This window comes from Mustela nivalis (genome assembly GCF_964662115.1).
Source record: "Mustela nivalis genome assembly, chromosome: 1".
In the NCBI taxonomy this organism is placed as follows: Eukaryota; Metazoa; Chordata; class Mammalia; order Carnivora; family Mustelidae; genus Mustela; species Mustela nivalis.
Window position 1 is genome coordinate 170,864,050 of NC_139020.1, and position 23,654 is coordinate 170,887,703.

A 23,654-nucleotide genomic window follows, 5' to 3' on the forward strand; every position below is an offset into this window, starting at 1 on the left:
AATATTCAAGTACAATACCTAGAGTCACCCACTTCTACTCACCTTGCACCCATTTTTTCACCTGAAGAACTGAGCCTAATGGACCAATGACCAATGGGAAATATGTGGGAAGCCCAGCTCTCCAAAGACAATGAAAACATTCATATTCAGATAAATGTCTGAAAATGGGCAGCTCATATTCAGATGAGTATCCTGATAAGCTAACACCCACAGATGAATTCTCTGGTTTTGTAATTTTGTATTAAAAAACACTCCCATATACCATGAACCTTAAGAGATATATATATATATAAAATATATATATATATATATATATATATATTTTGCAACTTTTAGAAACTTTATATTCCAGCAACCTTATTTCCATTTTGTTTGAGTTTGTGGAACAGTAGCTTAAGAGACCTCTCAGTGTCTGCTGCCACCCATTCAGTGGCCTGAATAGTGGGGACTGCAAATCAGTCTTTGGTGGCAGGGTGAGCACTCCAGTCTTCAGTAGGGAACTGCTGAATGGCACAGAGGCACACCTTCAGACCAGCCTGAGGCTTCAGGTTGAATAGCAGTGAACTTGGAAACTGGAGCAGTACATTCACCCTGAAATTCCTCCTTGGTCACAGTCTTTCAGTAGCAAACTGTTCTTCCTTCTCAGTCTTTTCAGGTTCTATGTAAAAGTTGAGGTTGGGCATGACTTCCCATGGGTGTTTACAGGAAATGGTGCAACGCATGTGTAGAACTTCTCAGCCAGCATCCACTATGTCAGACCCACTGAATGATCTCCTTTGTTATTGCAAGGGATGACAATGTCTGCATAGCACAGAGGATAGTATGTTACACAGAGAAATGGTAGGCAGATTAACATAAGAAGCTTCTGTGAGAAGCTGGTGGTCCATCATAAGATCAGTAACCACCAGAAGTCTTGGCTCCTGGAAGGTTCCCTGGATCTGGTTAGTGATAGTTCCGGGAGTGAACCAGCAATGAGAGTGGCCCCAGTAGCAGTAGTACACTTCAGCACAGCTCACTAGCCACTATTCCTAGACGATGTGACACTGACATCAACCGAGTTTTCAATGGCAACAAGGTGTGAGCTGCCAGCAAAAGTTTCTCTCAGGTTCTCTTGGGATTTATGAGGTAGCTTCCATCAGTTTTCCTTTTGTAGATGTACTATTCCATTTGGAAGTCAAGGTTGGTGACCTACGTGGGTTTCTGCTGCAAGGGATTTGAGAACATCCTCCTCCTTCCCTTGCAGGACATCAAGGGCTCCAGACACTGTGAAAGTTTCCCTTTAAGTGACAGTGGGAACCCAGAACAATGCCATATGGACCTCCCTCTAGGCAGTGTGGAAGGGCTTAATTTATCTATTTTTAAAAGCCCTGTAAAAACCCAATAGTGTCTGCCTAACACCATTCTTTTATCATCTCTGATTTGCCTGCAAGTTAGCTAAATGTAAAGCTGATGTTTAACTACATATAGCAAGTGTTTCCTAACCATCATTGAGGCATTCTGTGCACTGTCAGACTCTTTTTTTTTTTTTTTTAAGATTTATTTATTTGACAGACAGAGATCACAAGTAGGCAGAGAGGTAGGCTGAGAGAGAGAGGGGGGAAGCAGACTCCCAGGGAGCCCGATGCGGGGCTCGATTCCATGACTCTGAGATCATGACCTGAGCCGAAGGCAGAGGCTCAACCCACTGAGCCACCCAGGCGCCCCCACTGTCAGACTCTTATTTATGAGTTGATTTGATCAGGGATACTGTGTGAGGTTGTACAGAGTGCATGCTGCCCAGTTTGGGGATGAGTCATGATATGACCATGGGAATGCTGCCCTCCAAGCAGTGCACTGTGTCCTCTGTGTGGCTACAATGATCTGATGTTCAGGTACATGCATTTCAGTTTTGGAATCTCTGGACCTCTCCTGTTTAAGTTTGCTGGGGCTGTTGTAACAAAGTACCACAGACTGGTACTTAAAGGACTAAAGTGTATTGGCTCATTGTTCTGGAGACTGGAGTCCAAGATCAAGGTACCCTCATAGTTGGGTCATCCTGAGAACTGCTAGGTAGGGATCCCTGTTCCAGGCCCCTCTCCTTGGCTCATAGATGACCATTTTCTCCCCGGGTCTCTTTGTATTGCCTTCCCCCTATGTATGTCTTCTCTGTGTCTAAATTTCCTCTTTTAACAAGATCTCTAGTCATACTGGTTTAGGGCCCACCCTAATGCTCTCATTTTAATTCAATTACCTCTGTAAAGACTCTTTCCAAATAAGTTCACATTTTGAGGAACTGGGAATTAGGACTTCTTTTTGGTGGGATCACAATTCAACCCGTAACAACTCCTAACAGATGAAAGGAAAATCTAGTTCTTCATGGGAAAGCAACCGGGTTCAGAATTCTAGCTCTCCTTATACTAGCTATGTCCAGATTAGAGAGGAACATGTAGGACTGCATCCCAATAGCAGCTTGAGCTGGACTGGAATTAAGGACAGAGTTACAGATGGGAAAGGATAGTGTGGTATTAATTAGGAAACTAAGGAAGAATTCATATTTATATGTTAGGACAGGCCTTATTCCAGATTCTCCTGATAGTGATACAGTCCACTGCAGGAAGTGTACCTGTGTGTAGGTATGGGCAGAATGGGTTATCTCAAGGAAGAAGCAGATAGCTCAGGAGAGTAGTGGAAGCTACACATCCGTGGACTATTTGCAAAGATCCTCTGAGTCTCAGAGGCAGCCCAGCCTACCCTGGTTACTGCTACTATAACAAGATACTCTCACACCGCCTTGCTCAGCATTCCAAGCTTCCTACTCCATCATTCTCCACATAGGTGCCCTAAGAGCCTCCTAGCTTTGAGGATACACATGCTGCCTGTGCGCAGAGATGGCTGAGGCCTTTACCCTGAGACCTCAAAATGCCCAGAAATAGAAAAATAGTCTACAAACCATTTATTTGAAAAACACTGAAATATGTTTATACATATAAATATATAAAATACACAAATACATTATTGTTATATATATATACTTTATATCACACAGAAATATATTTATTATATATTTCATATGTAATACATGTATTAAAATATGTAAGTATATATAAATACATGAATATATAACACATTTAAAATATGGATATATTTATATATATATATTTTATATAATATATATTTAATATACATGTTTTAAAAATAAATATATAATTTATTTCAATATATTTCAAAAATATATAATTTTATTTTATTTATCTTATTGATGTTTTATGTATTTACTGCAGAGACTCATGGTATGAGAGAGAGGAGAGACATCAGAAATTATGGAAAAAACCATATATAAATGTAGATGTAAACATAAATATTTTAACCTTCCTTTTCTTTTTCACCAAGCTCTTGAATGACTATAAAGAAGAATTATTCCTCCCTTGGGGCACCTGGGTGGCTCAATTGTTAAGCATCTGCCTTTGGCTTGGGTTATGATTCCAGTGTTCTGGGATCCAGCCCCCCATCAAGCCTTGCATCGGGCTCCCCGCTCAGTAGGAAGCCTGCTTCTCCCTCTCCCACTCCCACTGCTTATGTTCCTCTCTCACTGTGTCTCTCTCTATCAAATAAATAAAATCTTTTTTTTTAAAAAAAGTACTATTCTTCCCTTGAAAAGTATTATCAATAAAGATATTGTGGGAACTGAGTCAAATAGCCAGAATGCACACATATCATCCCTGGGAGAAAACTTACAACGGCATAGAGTAGCAGAGGTGTGGTTTTTTCCCTTTTCGTAAGATTCTGGGACAACACACAGAAATCTAGCATAGCTGGAAATCAGATTCTGGCAAAGAGATTGCCATTCTTGGAATCTGGGGCTTTTAGGATGAATTATTAGGAAAGCATCAGCTCTTCTTTGCTGTTGTTGGTGGCCAGCCAGGATACAACACAATTAAGAGTGGGCTCCAGCTGCAGCCGCTAACTCAGCATTTATGGTTGGGGATACCAGCCTCTCTCTGCAAGTGATTAGTGGGCTGGAGTCTAAGAGTTGTGATTGCAGCTGTATGATCTAGGAAGCCACTGGCAGGATTTTCCACATTAGTGTTCAGGCTGGGGAGTGGCATAGTAGGGGGAGTAGAGTCCAAGACTGGCCACCACTGACCAGGATTAATGCCTGAAGCAATAGGCCATTGCTGAAATTTCATGCAACTTTTTAGAAAGCTAACTTCTTTCCTGGGAGGCCTGCCTTCCCAGGATAAATCATGGGCATAACCTTTCCCTCTGAAGGGAAGCGGAATAAGAAGCATAGAGAACAGAGATAGGTATGCAGCAAATATTCAACCCTTCTGTTCCATTCCTCTGTTCTTAGATACGACAGAGTTAAGGTTTGAATGCGGTTGTTTTTTATTCCCTGTCCCTGTTCTTTGCAACATCCTTCAGCTATTCATCTTTTTCTTTTTTTTTTTTTTCAGGAATGGTTGTGGAGCCCGTGAGAGTTTTTTGGTTTTGATTTATGTAATAGGTATTTTAACTCAAGGTGGTTTTTTCTTTGTTTGCTTGTTTTGCTTTTGTTTTTTGGCAGTAGCAGTTGTGCCCCCCAAAATCCCAAAATAAAGGTATACTCTAGGATGATGAATTTATCCTGTGATCTTTGTTGGTTGTGAGGGAAACTGGAAATTATATGAATACTTTATTTGTTTTTCTCTATATTAGAACTTTAATTTTTATCACCTCTTTCAGTTCTTCTGGAAGAATCGATTCTTGTTTTAAATTATTAATTAAAAATTATATGTGTTTTGGAGCACCTTGGTGGCCCAGTTGGTTAAGCGTCTGATTCTTGATTTCAGCTCAGATCATGATTTCCTTGTCCTAGGATTGAGCCCTGTGTGGGGCTCCATGGGGAGTCTGATTGAGGATTCTCTCTCTCTTTCAGTCTCTTCCATTCTGCCAACGACGCATGCATACACTCTCTTAAATAAATAAATATTTCTTAAAAATTATATATGTTTTAGGCTATGTGCCATGGATTTCCAGTTTTGTTGCTTTTGTTTGGTGTTTTGCTTCTTAGCAATGCTCAATAGTCACTCATAATTCTTCCAAACTGTTTGCCACAAGTGAAAATAACTACCTTTGTCACTTGAAATAATGAGTTGCAAAATTAAATTGCACATTGGGAGCCATTCCTGAAATTGAAATATTTATATATTTTATAAATATGTAGAATTGTATAGGAAGGTACCCAAAGCCATGCTCTTGGTTAAAACACAATATTTTTATCCATAAGGAGTGAGAGAATCTTCTAGAACCCCTGTAATTGCACTGAGGCCAATTTCTACTATTTTTACCCAGATCATAGACTTATGGGGCAAAACTACCTTGGGAATACAATCTAAGATAAGCCACCTTTGTTTATACTGTTCCTTTTGTTTCTTTTCCTATGATCTATGCCTATTAAAATTTTACGATTACTAATTTCATGAACTCTACTCCTAAAAGATAAATAATTAGTAGCTAGTAAGTACTTATCATGGGCTAGGAATGGTGCCAAAAGATCTCTACAGATACTCTCTTTCCTTTATAAGCATACCTCGGAGATATTGTGAGTTTGGTTCCAGACTATTATAATAAAACAGATATTGTAATAACACAGGTCAAATTTTTTAGTTTCCCAGTGCATATAAAAATTATGTTTATGTTATACTGTATATATTAAATGTGTGATAGTTATATCTAAAAAACAATGTACACACTTTAATTTAAAATTTCTTCTTCTTTTTTTTTTTTTAAAGATTTTATTTCTTTAACAGAGAGGGAGAGAGCACAAGCAGGGGGAATGGCAGGTTGAGGGAGAGGAAGAAGCAGGCTCACCTCTGAGCAAGGATCCCAATGTGGGTCTGGAACTCATGACCCTGTGATCATGACCTGAGCCAAAGACAGATGCTTAATGGACTGAGACACTCAGGCACCCCCAATTTAAAAATTCTTAATTGCTAAAAATGCTAATAATCATCTGAACTTTCAGTGAGTCCTAATCTTTTTGCTGGTCTTGCCTCAGTGTTGATGGCTGCTGCTGATCAGGGTGCTTGTTGCTAAAGGCTGGGTGGTTGTGGCAATTTCTTAAAACAAGACAACAATGAAATTGCCACATTGATTGATTTGTCCTTTCATAAACAATTTCTCTGTAGCATTCAAAGCTGTTAAATAGCATTTATCCACAGAACTACTTTCAAAATTGGAGTCAATCCTCTCAAACCCAGCTGCTGCTTTATCAGCTATATTTATGTCATATTCTAAATCTTTTGTTGTCATTTCAGCATTCTTCACAGCATCTACACCAGTAGATTCCATTTCAATAAACCACTTTCTTTGTTCACCGAAAAGCAGCAACTCTTCCACCATTAACGTTTTATCATGAGATTGTGATAATTGAGACACATCTTCAGGCTCCAATCGTAACATTAAAGATCACTGATCAACATAACAAATATAGTAATAATGAAAAAGTTTGAAATATTGGAGGAATTACCAAAATGTGACATAGAGATATGATGTGAGCAAATGGTGGAAAATGGTGCTGTGTAGACTTACTTGCTTGATGCAAGATTGCCACAAGACTTCAATTTGTAAAAAGTGCAGTATCTGCAAAGCATGGTAAAAGGAGGTATGCCTGTAATGGTTTGATTTTCATGCCTAATCTCTGCTTTCACTGTTCTGGGTGGACCAGCAAATAAGGAAAAGATGGTCTCAGTCCTCATGGTGCTTCCATTCTACTAGGGAAGATAATAAAAATGAAACAAGCTAAAGATAATATCAGAGTAGTAAGTGTTATGAACAATGTAAAATAGAGTAACATGGTAGAAGGTGACTGGGAGTGAGGGGCAACTTTTAGATAGAGGGATCCCAGAAGACCTTTCTGAAAGGAGCCAGCTATGTGGAGATCTGGCAGCAGAGAGAATTTGCAGGCTAAAGGTGTAAGTGAGGCAGGAGTCAGCCTCATAATAGCCCCATGACATCAGTAGGTCCATCTGTGGGAACTGGTTAAGGAGCTCAACTCTCAGTACCCCAGTTCTTTTGGTCACAAAGACAGATTCATTAGCTCATTCATAACATTTTTCTTGAGCACTCACTATGTACCAGACACTGTTTAGACTCTGGGGATGTATGTATTACTGCCCACAGGGAACTCATGTTCTAGTTGAGGGTCTGGGAGGCAGACAGTAAACAAATAATTATAGAGATTAGATAATGGTCAATGTCTTAAAAAAATAAAACAGAGTAAGAAGACAGAGACTAAAGGTGGGAGGTGGGTTACTAGGGGAGTCAGGGAAAACCTCCCTGTGGAAGTGACATTTGAGCAGAGACTAGAATGAAATGATGGAGAGAAACAGACCATGTAGCTACCTGGGAGTGGGGTATTTTAAGTGGGGAGTATTTTAAGTGGAGAGAATAACTTGTACCAAAAGGTGTAAGGTTGAAGGAGCTTCACGAGTTCCAGGCATGGTAAATGGGTCCATGTGGTACAGAGAAAAGACTGGGTCATTCTGAGTGTGATCAAAAATCACTGCAGGATTTGGAGCAGGGATATAAAGTGCTATTACCTACGACGGAGTATCAGGAGAATTAAGAGATCAGTCTATACAAAGCCTGGCACAGTGTGTGCTGATACGTGCCCAAAGACCTCTTGTTTCCTTCTTCCTTTCCTTTCCCTTCCTTCCTTCTTTCCTTCCTTCCTTCCTGAATGGCTATCAAGAAGTATTATTCTTCCCTTGGGGCACCAAGGAGGTGGTGCTTTCCTTTCCCTTCCTTCCTTCCCTCCCATCCCTTCCTCCCTTCTTTCCCTGTCTCCCCTCAGTATCTCCTTATCTGTTCCTTTCTTGCTTCCAGCCTTTGTACATCTATACTGCTCAAGTATGTCTTAGAATAAGGTCACCTAACCTGCTGTTATTTCTTTCCTTGTTAACTTCATGCTAAACTGTAACTTCCTTGAGGACAGGATTTATTTGCTTTATAATTGCTACATCACCCCAGTGTCTTGCAAATTGTTGGAATACAACAAAGTTACTGAACTGGCATAAAAGATTCTTTTCTGTGGGGAATGGCAATGATGTCTGGGAGTTAAGAAGTATGTTTGGGCTGGCAGGACCTTCTTGTTTGTACTGGAGAGTCCTGAATTTGGTCATGGTAAATATACTGGGAAGTCTGAAGCTTTGTGGTGATTCACATAAGAACTTCCTAGCTTGCTAGTAGCTTAGAGCCAGATGCTTACTCCAGCAGGACTTGGGCAAGTCACTTAATCTTTCTGAAGCTCAGTTTTCTCATCTGTACAACTGAGATAATAATCCACAGGATTATTGGGGGATTGAAGGAGATCATGTATATAAAGCTCTAAGTACAGTAGACAGCTCTGAGTAATCAATAAATACTATGCAGTATTGAAGTACTGTCCTGATTCCTGCCTTTCCCCTTAAACAATCAGACCAACTCCAGGAGTCAGTCTGGCAGAAGAGGAAGGAGGCTGTCCCTTGCTGAGGCAGTACATTTTACCTTCTAAGTTATAATTACAACAATGAGTCTGATGCTGGGCAGAAAATCAAGGAGCACTTGTTCCTCCTTTTCAACCTGCTCAATCTATTTGTGTCAGATTTACTTTAATTCTTTGAGAGCAAAGATCTTGCCTTTTTTCCCCCTTTTCTTTTCAATCTTGATGGCAAGGGAGGAAATAACTTGCCTAAGGTCATACATCTAATAAGTGGCAGAGCTGGGATTTGAATAAAGTGTGGCCCATTCTGCAGCTCATGGTTATAGAAGAAAGCATACTGTTCTAAGTTAGAAAACATGATCCAGGCACCTTATCACTTATCCTGTCACCTTGGGAAAATGCATTTACCTGCCTCAGGAACAGGAGAAACCACTCTTCTAATTCCCAATATGACGTCCTTTCATTTGACTGTCTCTGGTTTCATTTTCCATTTGTACCAGTAGATGTTGGAGTGGTCTCTGACTCTGTTCTGCATTTTTGCAATGAAACAGTGATGCACATTGCTCCAGGACCTATAGCTGACCTGCTTCTGTCAGGTGACCTTTCTGTTGAGAGATCTGTATGGTTATTCCTGAGTAGCAACGTCCCCTAATGCTTGATAAAGCCACTTAACATTGCGAAGTACTCAATGTAGTTGTTTTGTATTTAGCTCAGCCACGGAGATAACCTTACATTTCAAAACCCTTTGCTCTAATTCTCTGTCCTTCTCTATATACTCTTCCCCCAGCCTTGCTTTTTCTTTCATCAGCTAACTTCTGCTTTGAGTCCCATCTGTTCTTCCTTTTGTTCATTTTATCTCCACCAGGGACCTGGAAGATAGGAAAACATACATCTGAAATACAGAGTTGTTACCTGAGTTGTTACGTGGGAGAGATCAGAGCATTGTTTCTTTCCTTTTTTTCCTCTTCTCTCTTTTTCCCTTAACAGCATGATAGTATCTTCGTTCTTTGCTGATAACTCTTCCAGACTGCCAATTAAAAGGTTGGATAATGAGCATTTAGTGTTCTGGTGATTAAGACGTGCTCTGCCTCACAGGTCAGCGCCCCTTGAATTAATTGGCACCTTCTCAGTTGGAGTTTCATTCTCACATGTCTTATTCCACCAAGAACAGCATTCAGAATCTCTATAATCCATCGTCATGCAGTTTGCCTAGCCTTTCCTCACTCCATCTATGCCACTCATCTCTTGACTGAATGATTTACCCTCTGCCTCCCTCTTGCTGTATGATTTGCATCCCTTCCACTGTGTTGCTTATTTCCTTCTGCCAGGAACGGTGTAGTTAACAACTGGAAACTCAGGAGACAGTCTATAATGAAATTTTTGCCATCAGTTCTATAACCCTAGATGTTTAACTTCAGCTTTCTCGCATATAAAAGGAGATGATGATAGCTTACTCATCGCACTGGATAGTTGCAAAGTTGAGATAAGATAGTGAGTGTAAAGGATTTGGTGGAATATCTGGCCCATAGTAAATACTCACTAATTATAAGCTGCTATAATTTTCCACTTGTACCTATCCAGATCTTACTGCTTCTTCAGGGGCACCCCTCAAAATGCACTTCTATTTCGTATAAAAGGAGTCTTTGTTGACCATATTCCAGTCCAAGGAGACCTCTTCTTTCAAGTATTCTTATTTTGTGATTTGTATAGAATTATTTGGTTGATATGAGTTTATGTTCAAAGTCCCCACCTGCAGGTGAAGTCCTACGGGAGGCAGAGACCTAAGCGTCTGGCACAGAGCTGAGGCACATCTCTCCAGAGTGGAATTCTAATTTTCTGCTCCTGACTTGAGGGAATTTCATTTTGTTGATGTTGTTTTGGGTTCTTGAGTGTTCTACTGATTTAATAAACGGTTCACTCATTTTTCACTACACCAAGACACTGGTATCCTGGGTGTTTTGGCTCCAAGAGTATAATCAGTTCAGGCTGGTAAGGTTGTGACATGAACTCTTGAGTTCACCTATTAGGCAATCAATGGTAAGGCCTGTTTTGAACCATTACAATCATTTACCTTTGGCATGCTAAAAATATGAGATGTTTTGAAAGAAACTTCAGGGTAAATCATGATACCATCTATGTGTATCTGCAGTTAAGACTTACAAAGAAAAGTTTGGTTTCTGATTTTCAGTAGCAGGTTTTTTTTTTTTTTAACTGCAAGAAATTTCACATATACTTTCCCTCACAAATACCTATAATTAGGTCAGAATTCAGGAAAGTGGGCTTCTATTTGCATAGAATGACATTAATTCTGCATTTTCTCTTAACAAGGTTGAAAGAAAGGATTAATCACTTATTCATGCAAAACCAACTCACATGAATCTTTTATTTATCTTGTTCTGGTAATTTTGCAGAGCTCATTTTTACGTGCCTCAGGTTGCAGATAAAGCAAAAACTCAGAAAGTGATTTACCCTCCACAATAAAGACATGATGGCTGTGTAAACAGGATGTTTCCTATAGGAAATCAATAGGTAACCATGGAAATGACTCTGCAATGGGAAATTCTATTTCCTTATGACCAAATCATCAAAGAAGATCAATTGTAAAATGAAAGGGCTTTGTGCCCATACCTTTCACAAAGTCTCTTGGTCTATGAAAAGGAGAAAACATGCACATAGGTGCTATATTGAAAATGAAACATTACTTTTTACTTTCAGAAGTTTGGAGTAGAATTTTTGAGTGCTGTTCTAAGAGATGTAACTAAGCAAACACATCTAATGGCAAGAAGAATGTCCCAGGATACAAGATGCTTGAATTCTTAACCCTTGCCTAACTTCAAGCAGTGATGAAATCTTTGATTTAATTTGAATTTGATTTTAATCTTATTGGACCTCAATTTCTTCATCTGTGAAATAAGTGGGTCAAACTAGTGCAGGTACCACAGAAATGTTGCCTGTTTATTGTCTTCTCACTTTACCCTCTGTGGAAGACATCGCTAATCAATTATGGTACTTTTTCTCAGTGAGCCTAGACAGAGCCCAAGATTCCTTTATGCTTTTCTCTAGGCAGCTGCTTCCTATGGTTCAGAGTTATCATCTGTAAGGCATTCATCTGCTGCTTTCTGACCTTTAGGGCTCATATAAACCTGACATAAGAATTTGCAAGCTAGCTACAAGTACTGAATGTTTGTTCATGTCTTTTCAGCTAGACTTGAGCACAGAATTAAAAAAAAAAAAAATTAGAAATCCTAATTGTATTGTCTGTTTTAAGCCAAAGGAATTGTTTGGTTTCATTAATGAGTCAAATATTTTTTCAATAAAAAAATTGCTGTTAAACCACACTCATCAATAAAAGTGAAATGATGTTAGTAGCGCTTTGTAGCTGTCCATTTTTATTAGCAGCTCAGAGACACAAAGAGCAAATGTTTGCTATTTGCATGCCTACTTCTTTGTCGCCAATAGAGAGCAGCACATTTATTTTCGAGCATCTTTTCTGGGAGCCATTTATGCATGTACAAGTACACATTGGGTCCAAAGGTGTGGGCTGTGGCAAGTTGCAATGGAAGAGTATATTCACATGTGAAAAGAACCACCTTAATTAAATCTAGATTATGGTGTTGAATTTCCTCTTTAGGCTTTCAAAAATTGCTGTTAGAATATTTACATGTTTTAGCATTTCATATCGATTCTCTTTATTTTAGTCTTTCTGTTATTTTTTCTGTCTTGTTACTTGAGAGTCAGTGTTACATAAGCAAAAGCAGCACAGCTTTAGTCTTCTGAAGGTTTAGATTTGAATCTCAGCTCTTTCTTGCTAGATCTGTGACTTTGAACCAGTCAACCTCTCAGGGCCTCAGGATTCTCCATTGTTAAGCAGGGACGGAAATATACAATCTTCCATAACATCTCACAGGGTGTTATGCATATCAAATAAAATCAATCCATGTGAAAGCATTATTAAATATAGGTTTAAAATAAGTGTTAATCTCATATATGCTAGCATTACTAATATGAATCTAGCTGTTAGCTAAAATGAATGACATAATTTTTATAATTTCTTTCTGAATTATAGGATGGTATCTGTAAATAGATAGTACTGGCTGCAAGGTATACTGGGTTATCCTTGGCGTAGAGGATGTCTTGTTGAAAGCAGGACTGCAGGAGCTAGTATTGTTACAAGGGCTGAACCGTGAAAGGGTATGTCAAAGATCCACAGGATTTATTGTAATTGTTCATTGAATCAAGGCTAATATTGATATTTTAAACCTATCAGACCTAGTATCTCCTGTCTTTAACAGGTATTTAGTAAAGTATTCTTTATTCTCAGATAATGAAATTTATAGATGATAAAATCTGTGTGTATATATACAAATATAATTTCACAGAGGCAATAAGTTGATAATAAGTGAATGCCCTAGTTTTAATACGATGGACTACCAAGAGTAAAGTAATTAAAAAATATATGTATTTCAATATGTAAGTACATGGACTTGACTACTCTCAAAGACATAATGAAGCAGTCATATGCTTATACTCACACAGAGAATGGAAACCATAAATATATACTCATATAGGAGGTTCATGCTTGTGACTCAGGTATGAAGAATGTCACTGCATTATTGGTGAAGTGATTTTCACAAAAATGAACAATTCTTGGTAAAGCTTCCAGTTAGATGGAACAGATTCCCCTTGATTTATAGGCTAGACACTGTTCTGGACAATCTGTTAGGTATTAGAATTTGTGTAAAACAAAACACCTTGAGAATATATGTAAAACAAAGTCAGCATCTAGACTCAGATAATGTCAAAGAGGTTATTTCCCCTATGTGAATGTCTAGAAAGACACAGTACAGCTGTTCCTTGTGTGGGGTTGTTCGTTGCATTGTGGGATGTCTATTTTCACTGGCTCCTACACTCTAAATGCCAGTAAAAGCAGAGTGGTGGTGTGGGTGGAGGCAGCTTCTATTGTGATGACCAAATATGCTGTCAGCTGTTTCCAAATACTGCACTAGAGACAGAGCCATTCCAATTGAGAATCAGTGGTCTAAATAAAGAGTCCATACAGCAGCTTTGGCATGCTAAGAGTGAAAGTAACCCAGCCATTGACTAGATGTTCAGGGAATGGAAACCAGCCCTAGAAAGTACAGGTGGCCTTGACTGGGCAGCTCCAGAGACACACAGCTACCCCAGGCTCATAACCTAGTGAAATCCAGGATAAAGGCAGCAGGGCTAATTCCAGACTCTCACCTGTTGATGGGGCTAAGCCTAGTGATTTTTATCAGCCTTGATCCTGTTTTAATCAGGGACCCATAGGGCTGTGGTCACAGATCTAAGGCAGTGTGGAATCTACCCCGAATACTTCTAGACAAAGTAGGAAGTAAAAAGTGTAGAATTAGAAATATTGGAAGGAAGTTAGGAAAGACGGGTATTGGCTCAGTATTTGGAAACTCTTCAAATGGAACGGTTACTTGGTAAAATAGTGATCTACTGCATAATAATCTCTTACATTTACAAAGGGATTTCATCTTTGCAATTAAGTTTCATGTGTATATTTACCTTCAATTGCTTGTGCCTTTTCTTCTTCAGTAGCCTAATATTGTCATGGATCATTTATTATTAGCCGTCTATAGTGAGTTCATCCATCCTGAAGTAGTAGGATCTTTACATATTGTCTTCCAGAGACACTTCTATTTAGAAGGAAAGACCAGTGTTTTATCTCAGTACACTGAATTGGTTTTCCATTTGGCTATGTGCGTGAGTTCCATCCAGAGATTAAAGTGTGTATATATATAAATATATATATACACACACACACATAAGTATATGTGACCAAGTCCCTCTTCAGGCTATTTAGATCAAGAAGAGTTGATTATGGAATATGTATCTTATAAGAGTCCCACAAGTGATCCTTTCATCATTAAAGGCAAAGAACAACTTTCTTAAAGCATAGGTTCTTTCACCTGTATTGGAACATAACATCTTTAGTCAGGGATTCAGTTAAGAGACTCCGTAACACCTAACTCAGTGCTAGCCTCAAAGTTCTTATTCAGTAAATATTTGTTCAATGATTAATGTAAAACTTCAGGCACTGTGGCTCATGTATGTGTGTGAGTGTGGGTGTGTGTATGTGCGCGCGCGCACATGTGCGTGCATATGCAGCACTTTGGAGCAGTGTGGGCTTTTCTAATACTTCGCAGTTTTTAACCTCATAGGCAATGGCTTACTTCTGCAGATTTTAATCTGATTATAGTCCCACCTCCCTAGGAAGTTAATGGTTCCTCTCCCTTCATTCTTTCCATTATCTATCTATCTACCTACTTATCTATGTTTACCTAGTGCAGGCAGAATTGTGTCCCCACTTTTCCAATTCATATGTTGAAGCCGTAATCTCCAATGTGACTATTTTTAGAAATAGCTTCTTTTTTTTTCCTTTTCTTTATTTAGAGAGAGAGAGAGAGAGAGAGAGAGAGAAAGCACAGCCCTTGCATGGTGGAGTGGGGAGGGGGGTGGACAGAGGAAGAAGCAGACTCCCTGCTGAGCAGGGATTCCCAACCAAGATCATGACCTGAGCTGAAGGGAGATGTTTAACCAACTGAGCCATCCAGGTGCCCCTAGAAATAACTTCTTTGTGGAGGTGATTAAGTGTAAATGAGATCATAAGGAACTGATGTCCTGGTGCATAAACAACGAATCTTGGAACACTGAAAAAATAAAATTAAATTTAAAAAAAAGAAGAAGAGGTGCCAGAAGTGAGCATAAACAGAGAAAAGGCTCTGTGGGGGACAGAGTGACAAAATGGCCATCTGAAAGGCAGGAAGAGAGGCCTCACATTAGATATCACCCTATTAACACTTTGATCTTGAATTTCCAGCCTCCAAAACTCTGAGAAACTAAATTTCTGTTGTTTAAGCCACCTAGCCTGTAGTATTTTGTTACAGCTGTCTGAGAAGACTGATACGGTCTATCATTTATCAATCACCTTTTTTTTTTTGATGTGTAGCAACTTGCCTGGCAAGTAGTAGCTCCTTTCCCACCAACCCCAGAGACATCCCCAAAATGACTAAGTTTTGGGAATTATTTTTATTACAACTCCAGGCACTATAGTTTCTGCTCTTATATTGCAAAGAGAAAGGGGTGATGTAAAGAATTACGTGACCTAGGTATTTTCTGGTATTGAGGGCTTGAGTGACAGGCAGTTAAATATCACATCCGCTGACATCAGGTACTGCTAATGAGATATTTCTTTAACCCTGGGATAGAGGAGCTTGAGAAGCTCATAAGGTCAAAGGAGAGGCAATGTCTTTCAGCCTTGTGGTACATAATGAAATTTAATAAAATCTTTATTTTTAGGAGCAGTGGCTGTGCTTCACTTTGGTATTTCATGAGAATAACAAATTGAGACAATGAGGCTGAGACACTGAGGATTTGTGAAGCATTAATTTTAGTTTATTGTCTCATTGCATTTTTTTTGTCAGTAGACTCATTTCCTCTCATTTTCACACTTACCAATGAGTTTAACACCTTTATAATGAATCACATGCCAGTGATGAAAGAAAGACCAGTCATTTTCTCCCCCTTACACTTCTCTAATATGACTAAATTATACCTAAAGATCGACTTTTTCAGGCCACCCTTTATGAGCTCTAAGAATGTAATAAGAAAACATCTGAGCTTATGAATCTGTCTCAGTGGAGTTTTAAATCAATGGCAAAACAGTTGTATGTGAAAGTCTTTGGATCACAGTTATGGACTTCATTTGAGTGGAAATGTTTCCCTGGGGGGTTTCAATTCTGAACATTATTCTTCCACTTATAAGTTATGTGTGTGCCTATTTCTCTTGAGAACTTGTACTACACATATTATCTGTCATCTTCTCCACCCAGTTTTCCATCTAAAAGGTTGCTCATTCACTCATTGATTGATTGATTCATTCATTCCTATGTTCATCAAACGTACAGTGATCTAAAGGCAGACTTTGAAACCTTCACAGATTTGTTTGGGATATAGACATTTAACTTAATTTAAACAATTAAAATACTCTCTAGAAAGAGATATAACAATGGAGCACAAAGGAAGGAGCTGTCTCTGGGAGGATGGAGAAGGGGTAATGTCAGAAATCTCTCAGGAAGGACATTAAGGAGTTGGCATAGAGAAAGAGGGAAAGGGTTTTTCCTAACAGGGAGCACATCGTGGATAAAGGTAAGGAAAACATAGTTATGGCCTTTTCTAGAAAGTCTGTGTGATGCAGAGAGGACTTAAATGTGTACAGCTGTGAGGATGGTTTATCATATGAGGTTTATGTGAAAGCAAAGGCTCTTTTGTTTTTGATGTGGAATATCTTTCATGCTTTAGGCTTGCTGCTTCTCAAACATTCCATTCACATCCACACCTTTGTTCTAATGATTTTTTCTTCCTGGAACACTTCCTCTTCATCCTTTGGGGATTAACTACCCTATGTGGCTAACTTTTTTCCCACCTTCTTGGCAAAATGTATATGTCGTATATGTCCTCATAGTACTTTACTGTTGCTATGCAATCAGTATATAGGTCATTGTTTATGATGACTTTCTCTTTACTGGATTGTGAGCTCTTCAAGTACTGACACTATACATCGTTTTCTTCATTTATTCTAATTGTCTAGCATACTGCCTGGCAAATAGTATGTGCTCAAAAAATGTAGAATGAATATGGGAATGATCACTAATGCTCCAAACAGAATAATTTTTAGAAGAAAAGCCACTTGACACAGTGGGAAAAGGCCTGCACAAGGATACTGGAAACTGAAATCTAACTTCATGTTGCTTCTTGGTCCTAATCAGCTGTGTGCCAAGAGACCTGCTCCTAACCTTCTGGGGCTGCCTCTGTGCACACACAGATAGAGCTACCTGGTTATAAAGCCAGTAGATGGAGTGAAATGATCTATTGAGATTCTTTCTAACAGCTGTGATTTTAAAACATATCTAATGAAGTGATTTTATATTTATAGACATTTTCTTCATTTTCCTTTGAAGTGTCAGGAGACTATTTTTACCTGTTTAACTATTCTCATCAATAATACATGGAGTTGTTGTTGTTGTTGTTGTTTTTATCATTAAGTGTTAGTAAAGGGAGCTGAAATCCTGAGTTTTGTGTCCTGAATCGTCATTAGGGTCAGGAGGGATGTGAGAGCATCTTTAAAACATCTTGCTGTCTCTAGACATTTCTCAAACTGTGATCAGCAAAAGTAATCTTATATTGTTTTCTCTGTACTGACACATTAATGTTCTATCTCCAAGAACTTTTTTGTTGAGTTGAATTCTTAATAAGTTGGTTAGTAGACAGATGACCACAATCTAGGAAAGTGAAAAAAAAAATCATTTTATTAGTATTCACAACCAAAATACTTTGAAATTCTGAAGGAAAAGGGAATTAACTCAGAAATTGTTTTTCATCTAGTTTTTTATTTAGTAATAAAAAAATAAAAGATGGCTAACCAAGTATATCAAGTAGAAAGAGATGGCTTTATAAGATATGCAATCCACTAATGAAGTATTGAAATAAAGTGAATATTTAAAATACCGTTTTCCAGTAAGTCTATCATCTTCCTCCAATTTTTCCTCATCACCACTACCCTACCTCTGGTGACCACAAATCTGATCTCTTTTTTCTGTTTTTTGTTGTTTGTTTTGGTTTGGTTTTTAGATTCCACATATAAGTAAGATCATGCAGTGTTTGTCTTTCTTTGTCTGACTTACTGTAATTAGTATAATGCCTTCAAGGTCATCCATGTTGTTGCAAGTTGAAGTTCCTCATTTTTAATGGCTGAATAATAATATACACACACACACAACTTCTTTATCCATTTATCTATTGATGGATACTTCGATAGTTTCCATGTCTTGACTATTTTAAATAGTGGTGTTTTAAAAGTGGCAGTGCAAATATCTTTTTGTTAGTATTTTTATTTCCTTTGGATATATTCCCAGAAGTGGAATTGCTAGGTCATATGGTAGTTCTAAATTTAAATTTTTGAGGATCCTCCATACTGGTTTTTTTCCCCCCGAGGGGCTGTACCAAGTTACAATGCCATCAGCAGTGTGCAAAGTTTCCCTTTTTTCCCACATTCATGCCAGCTTTTGTTACCTCTTATCTTTTGGTTGATGGCCATCCTAACAGGTGTGAGGTGATATCTCATTGGGGTTTTTGTTTGTGTTTCCATAATGACTAGTGATGTTCAGCATTTTTTCACATACCTGTTGGCCTTTGGTATATATTCTTTGGAGAAATGTCTGTTCAGATCATGTGTCCATTTTTTAATTTGGCTATTTTTTGCTATTGAGTTCCATCAGTTCTTTATACATTTAGGATATTAGTCCCTTATCAGATATATGGTTTACAGATTTTTTTTTTCATTCTGTATGTTCTTTTCACTTTGATTATGGTCTCTTTTGCTGTAAATAAGTTTTTAGTTTGATTAATCCCACTTGTTTATTTTTTGTTTCTTGTGTTTTAGATGTCACATCCAAAAAGTCATTTCCAAGGGCCATGTCAAGGAGATTTTTTCTTTTGTTTTATGAGTTTCATGGTTTCAGGAATTATATTTAAGACTTTAATCCACCACTAGTTACTTTTTGTGAATAGTGTAAAATAAGGGTCCAGTTTCATTCTTTTACATGTGAATATCTGATTAATTCACCATCATTTATTAGAGAGACTGCCTATTCTCCATTGAGTATTCGTGGCCCCCTTGTTAAATATTAGTTGATTGTATATGCTTTTGGTTTATTACTGGGTTTTCAATTCTGTTCTTTTGGTTTATTTGATTGTTTTTAATGCCAGTACCATCCTGTTTTGATAACCATAGCTTTAGTATGATCTTGAAATCAGGAATTGTAATGCTTCCTGCTTTGTTCTTCTTTGTCAGGATTTCTTTAGCTGTTCAAGGTCTTTTGTGGTTCCATATACATTTTTTTTGACTTCAATAAAATTCCTAATGGAATCTTGATAGGGATTGTATTAGTTCTATAAGTAGCTTTTGGTGGTATGGATATTGTAACAATATTACTTCTTCCAATCCATGAATGTGGGATAACTTTCTAAGTTGTGTCTTCTTTTTAAAATACTTATTTTTTTATTTTTTTAAGATTTTATTTATTTATTTGACAGACAGAGACCACAAGTAGGCAGAGAGGCAGGCAAGGGGGGGGGGTGGAAGCAGTCTCCCCGCTGAGCAGAGAGTCCAATGCAGGGCTCAATCCCAGGACCCTGGGGTCATGACCTGAGCTGAAGTCAGTGAACCCACTGAGCCACACAGGTGCAAATAAAATAAACCAAATAAACCAAAACTAAAATAATTTTTTGTTTTGTTTTGTTTTTCTATATATATATATATATGTGTGTGTGTATATATATATAATATATATATATAATTATATACATATATATATATAATTTTTTAAATCTTTTTAAAATTTATTTTCAGCATTATAGTATTCATTGTTTTTGCACCACACCCAGTGCTCCATACAATCTGTGCCCTCTCCAATACCCACCACCTGGTTCCCCCAACCTTCCACCCCCCGCCCCTTCAAAACCCTCAGATTGCTTTTCAGAGTCCATAGTCTTTCATGGTTCACCTCCCCTTCCAATTTCCCTCAACTCCCTTCTCTCTAACTCCCCATGTACTCCATACTATTTGTTATGCTCCACAAATAAATAAAGCCATATGATAATTGACTCTCTGCTTGACTTATTTCACTCAGCATAATCTCTTCCAGTCCCATCCATGTTGCTACAAAAGTTAGGTATTCATCCTTTCTGAAGGAGGCATAATACTCCATAGTGTATATGGACCACATCTTCCTTATCCATTCATCCATTGAAGGGCATCTTGGCTCTTTCCACAGTTTGGTGACTGTGGCCATTGCTGCTATAAACATTGGGGTACAGGTGGCCCTTTTTTTCACTACATCTGTATCTTTAGGGTAAATACCCAGGAGTGCAATGGCAGGGTCATAGGGAAGTTCTATTTTTAATTTCTTGAGGAATCTCCACACTGTTCTCCAAAGAGGCTGCATCAACTTGCATTCCCACCAACAGTGTAAGAGGGTTCCCCTTTCTCCACATCCTCTCCAACACACGTTTCCTGTCTTGCTAATTTTGGCCATTCTAACTGGTGTAAGGTGATATCTCAATGTGGTTTCGATTTGAATCTTTCTGATGGCTAGTGATGATGAACATTTTTTCATGTGTCTGATAGCCATTTGTATGTCTTTATTGGAGAAGTGTCTGTCCATATCTTCTGTCCATTTTTTGATATGATTGTCTGTTTTATGTGTGTTGAGTTTGAGGAGTTCATTATAGATCCTGGATATCAACCTTTTGTCTGTACTGTCATTTACAAATATCTTCTCCCATTCCGTGGGTTGCCTCTTTGTTTTGTTGACTGTTTCCTTTGCTGTGCAGAAGCTTTTGATTTTGATGAAGTCCCAAAAGTCCATCTTCGTTTTTGTTTCCTTTGCCTTTGGAGACATATCTTGAAATAAGTTGCTGTGGCTGATATCGAAGAGATTACTGCCTATGTTCTCCTCTAGGATTCTGATGGATTCCTGTTTCACGTTGAGGTTTTTTATCCATTTTGAGTTTATCTTTGTGTATGGTGTAAGAGAATGGTCAAGTTTCATTCTTCTACATATAGCTGTCCAGTTTTCCCAGCACCATTTATTGAAGAGACTGTCTTTTTTCCACTGTATATTTTTTCCTGTTTTGTCGAAGATTATTTGACCATAGAGTTGAGATTCCATACCTGGGCTCTCTACTCTGTTCCACTGGTCTATGTGTCTGTTTTTATGCCAGTACCATGCTGTCTTGGTGACCACAGCATTGTAGTAAAGCTTGAAATCAGGTAACGTGATGCCACCAGTTTTATTTTTGTTTTTCAACATTTCCTTAGCGAAATTCACATTGATTCTGATTCCATACAAATTTTAGGATTATTTTCTCCAGCTCTTTGAAGAATACCAGTGGAATTTTGATTGGTATAGCATTAAAAGTATAGATTGATCTAGCAGTATAGACATTTTGACAATGTTTATTCTTCGGATCCAAGAGCATGGAATGGTCTTCCATCTTTTTTGTGTCTTCTTCAATTTCATGAGTGTTCTGTAGTTCCTCAAGTACAGATCCTTTACCTCTTTGGTTAGGTTTATTCCCAGGTATCTTATGGTTCTTGGTGCTATAGTAAATGGAATCAATTCTCCAATTTCCCTTTCTGTATTTTCGTTATTAGTGTATAAGAAAGCCACTGATTTCTGTACATTGACTTTGTATCCTGCCACGTTGCTGAATTGTTGTATGAGTTCTAGTAGTTTGGGGGTGGAGTCTTTTGGGTTTTCCGAGAGTTTGACTTCTTCATTACCAATTTGGAAACATTTTATTTTTCTTTGTTGTCTGATTGCTGTTGCTAGGACTTCTAATACTATGTTGAACAAGAGTGGTAAGAGTGGGCATCCTTGTTGTGTTTTGTTGTGTTCCTGATCTCAACGGGAAGGACGCAAGCTTTTTCCCATTGAGGATGATATTGGCTGTGGGTCTTTCATAGATAGATTTGATGAAGTTCAGGAATGTTCCCTCTATCCCTATACTTTGAAGCGTTTTAATCAGGAACGGACACTGGTTTTTGTCAAATGCTTTTTCTGCATCAGTTGAAAGGACCATGTGGTTCTTCTCTTTTCTCTTACTAATTTGTTCTATCACATTGATTGATTTGCGAATGTTTAACCATCCTCGCAGCCCAGGGATGAATCCCACCTGGTCATGGTGGATAATCTTTTTAATGTGCTGTTGGATCCTGTTTGCTAGGATCTTGTTGAGAATCTTAGCATCCATATTCATCAGTGATATTGGTCTGAAATTCTCCTTTTTGGTAGGGTCTTTGCCTGGTTTGGGGATCAGGGTAATGCTGGCTTCATAGAAAGAGTCAGGAAGTTTTCCTCCTGCTTCAATTTTTTGAAACAGCTTCAGGAGAATAGGTGTTATTTCTTCTTTGAAAGTTTGGTAGAATTCTCCAGGGAATCCATCAGGTCCTGGGCTCTTGTTTTTTGGGAGGTTTTTGATCACCGCTTCAATCTCGTTACGAGATATTCGTCTATTCAGGTTGTCAATTTCTTCCTGATTCAATTTTGGGAGTTTATAGTTTTCCAGGAATGCATCCATTTCATCTAGGTTGCTTAGCTTATTGGCATATTACTGTTGATAATAACTTCTGATGATTGTTTCTACTTCCTTGGTGTTCGTTGTGATCTCTCCCTATGCATTAATAATTTTATGTATTTGAGCTTTCTCTCTTTTCTTTTGGATTAGTGTCGCCAGTGGTTTATCAATCTTACTGATTCTTTCAAAAAACCAGCTTCTAGTTTCATTGATACGTTCTACTGTATCTCTGGTTCCTACCTCATCAATCTCAGCTCTAATCTTGATCATTTCCTTTCTTATGTGTGGAGTTGGTTTGCTTTGTTGTGGATTCTCCAGTTCTTTAAGGTGTAGAGACAGCTGCTGTGTTCTGGATTTTTCAATTTTTTTTGAGGAGGCTTGGATGGCTATGTATTTCCCCCTTAGGACCGCCTTTGCTGTATCCCATAGGTTTTGAATTGAAGTGTCTTCATTCTCATTGGTTTCCATGAATTGTTTCAGTTCTTCCTTGATCTCCTGGTTGATCCAAGCATTCTTAAGCAAGGTGGTCTTTAGCTTCCAGGTGTTTGAGTTCCTTCTGAACTTTTCATTGTGATTGAGCTCCAGTTTCAAAGCATTGTGATCTGAGAATGTGCAGGGAATAATCTCAGTCTTTTGGTATTGTTTGAGTCCTGATTTGTGACGCAGTATGTGGTCTATTCTTGAGAAGGTTCCATGTGCACTTGAGAAGAATGAGTTGTTTTAGGGTGAAATATTCTGTACATATCTATGAGGTCCATCTGGTCCAATGTGTCATTCAATGCTCTTGTTTCTTTATTGATTTTCTGCTTTGATAATCTCTTTCTGAGAGAGGCATGTTAAGATCTCCAACGATTAGTGTATTCATATCAATATGACTCTTTATCTTGATTAAAAGTTTTCTTATGTAATTGGCTGCTCCCATATTGGGGGCATAGATATTTACAATTGTTAGATCATCTTGGTGGATAGTCCCTTTAAGAATGATGTAGTGTCCTTCTGTATCTCTGACTACAGTCTTTAGTTTAAAATC

The 23,654-nt window shown here is 38.2% G+C and overlaps 1 pseudogene across 1 annotated transcript in view; it reads right to left on the bottom strand.

Moving 5' to 3' along the window:
• Positions 1-341: 341 nt before the first annotated feature.
• The window catches only part of LOC309862072 (small ribosomal subunit protein uS2-like), a 37,886-nt pseudogene continuing 14,573 nt past the window's right edge, over positions 342-23,654 (bottom strand). The window contains exons 3-5 of the transcript in view: positions 7,419-7,559; positions 6,215-6,405; positions 342-1,277 (exon numbers count right to left, since the gene is read on the bottom strand). The product of the transcript in view is annotated as a small ribosomal subunit protein uS2-like (transcript). The remainder of the gene's footprint in view (positions 1,278-6,214; positions 6,406-7,418; positions 7,560-23,654) is intronic.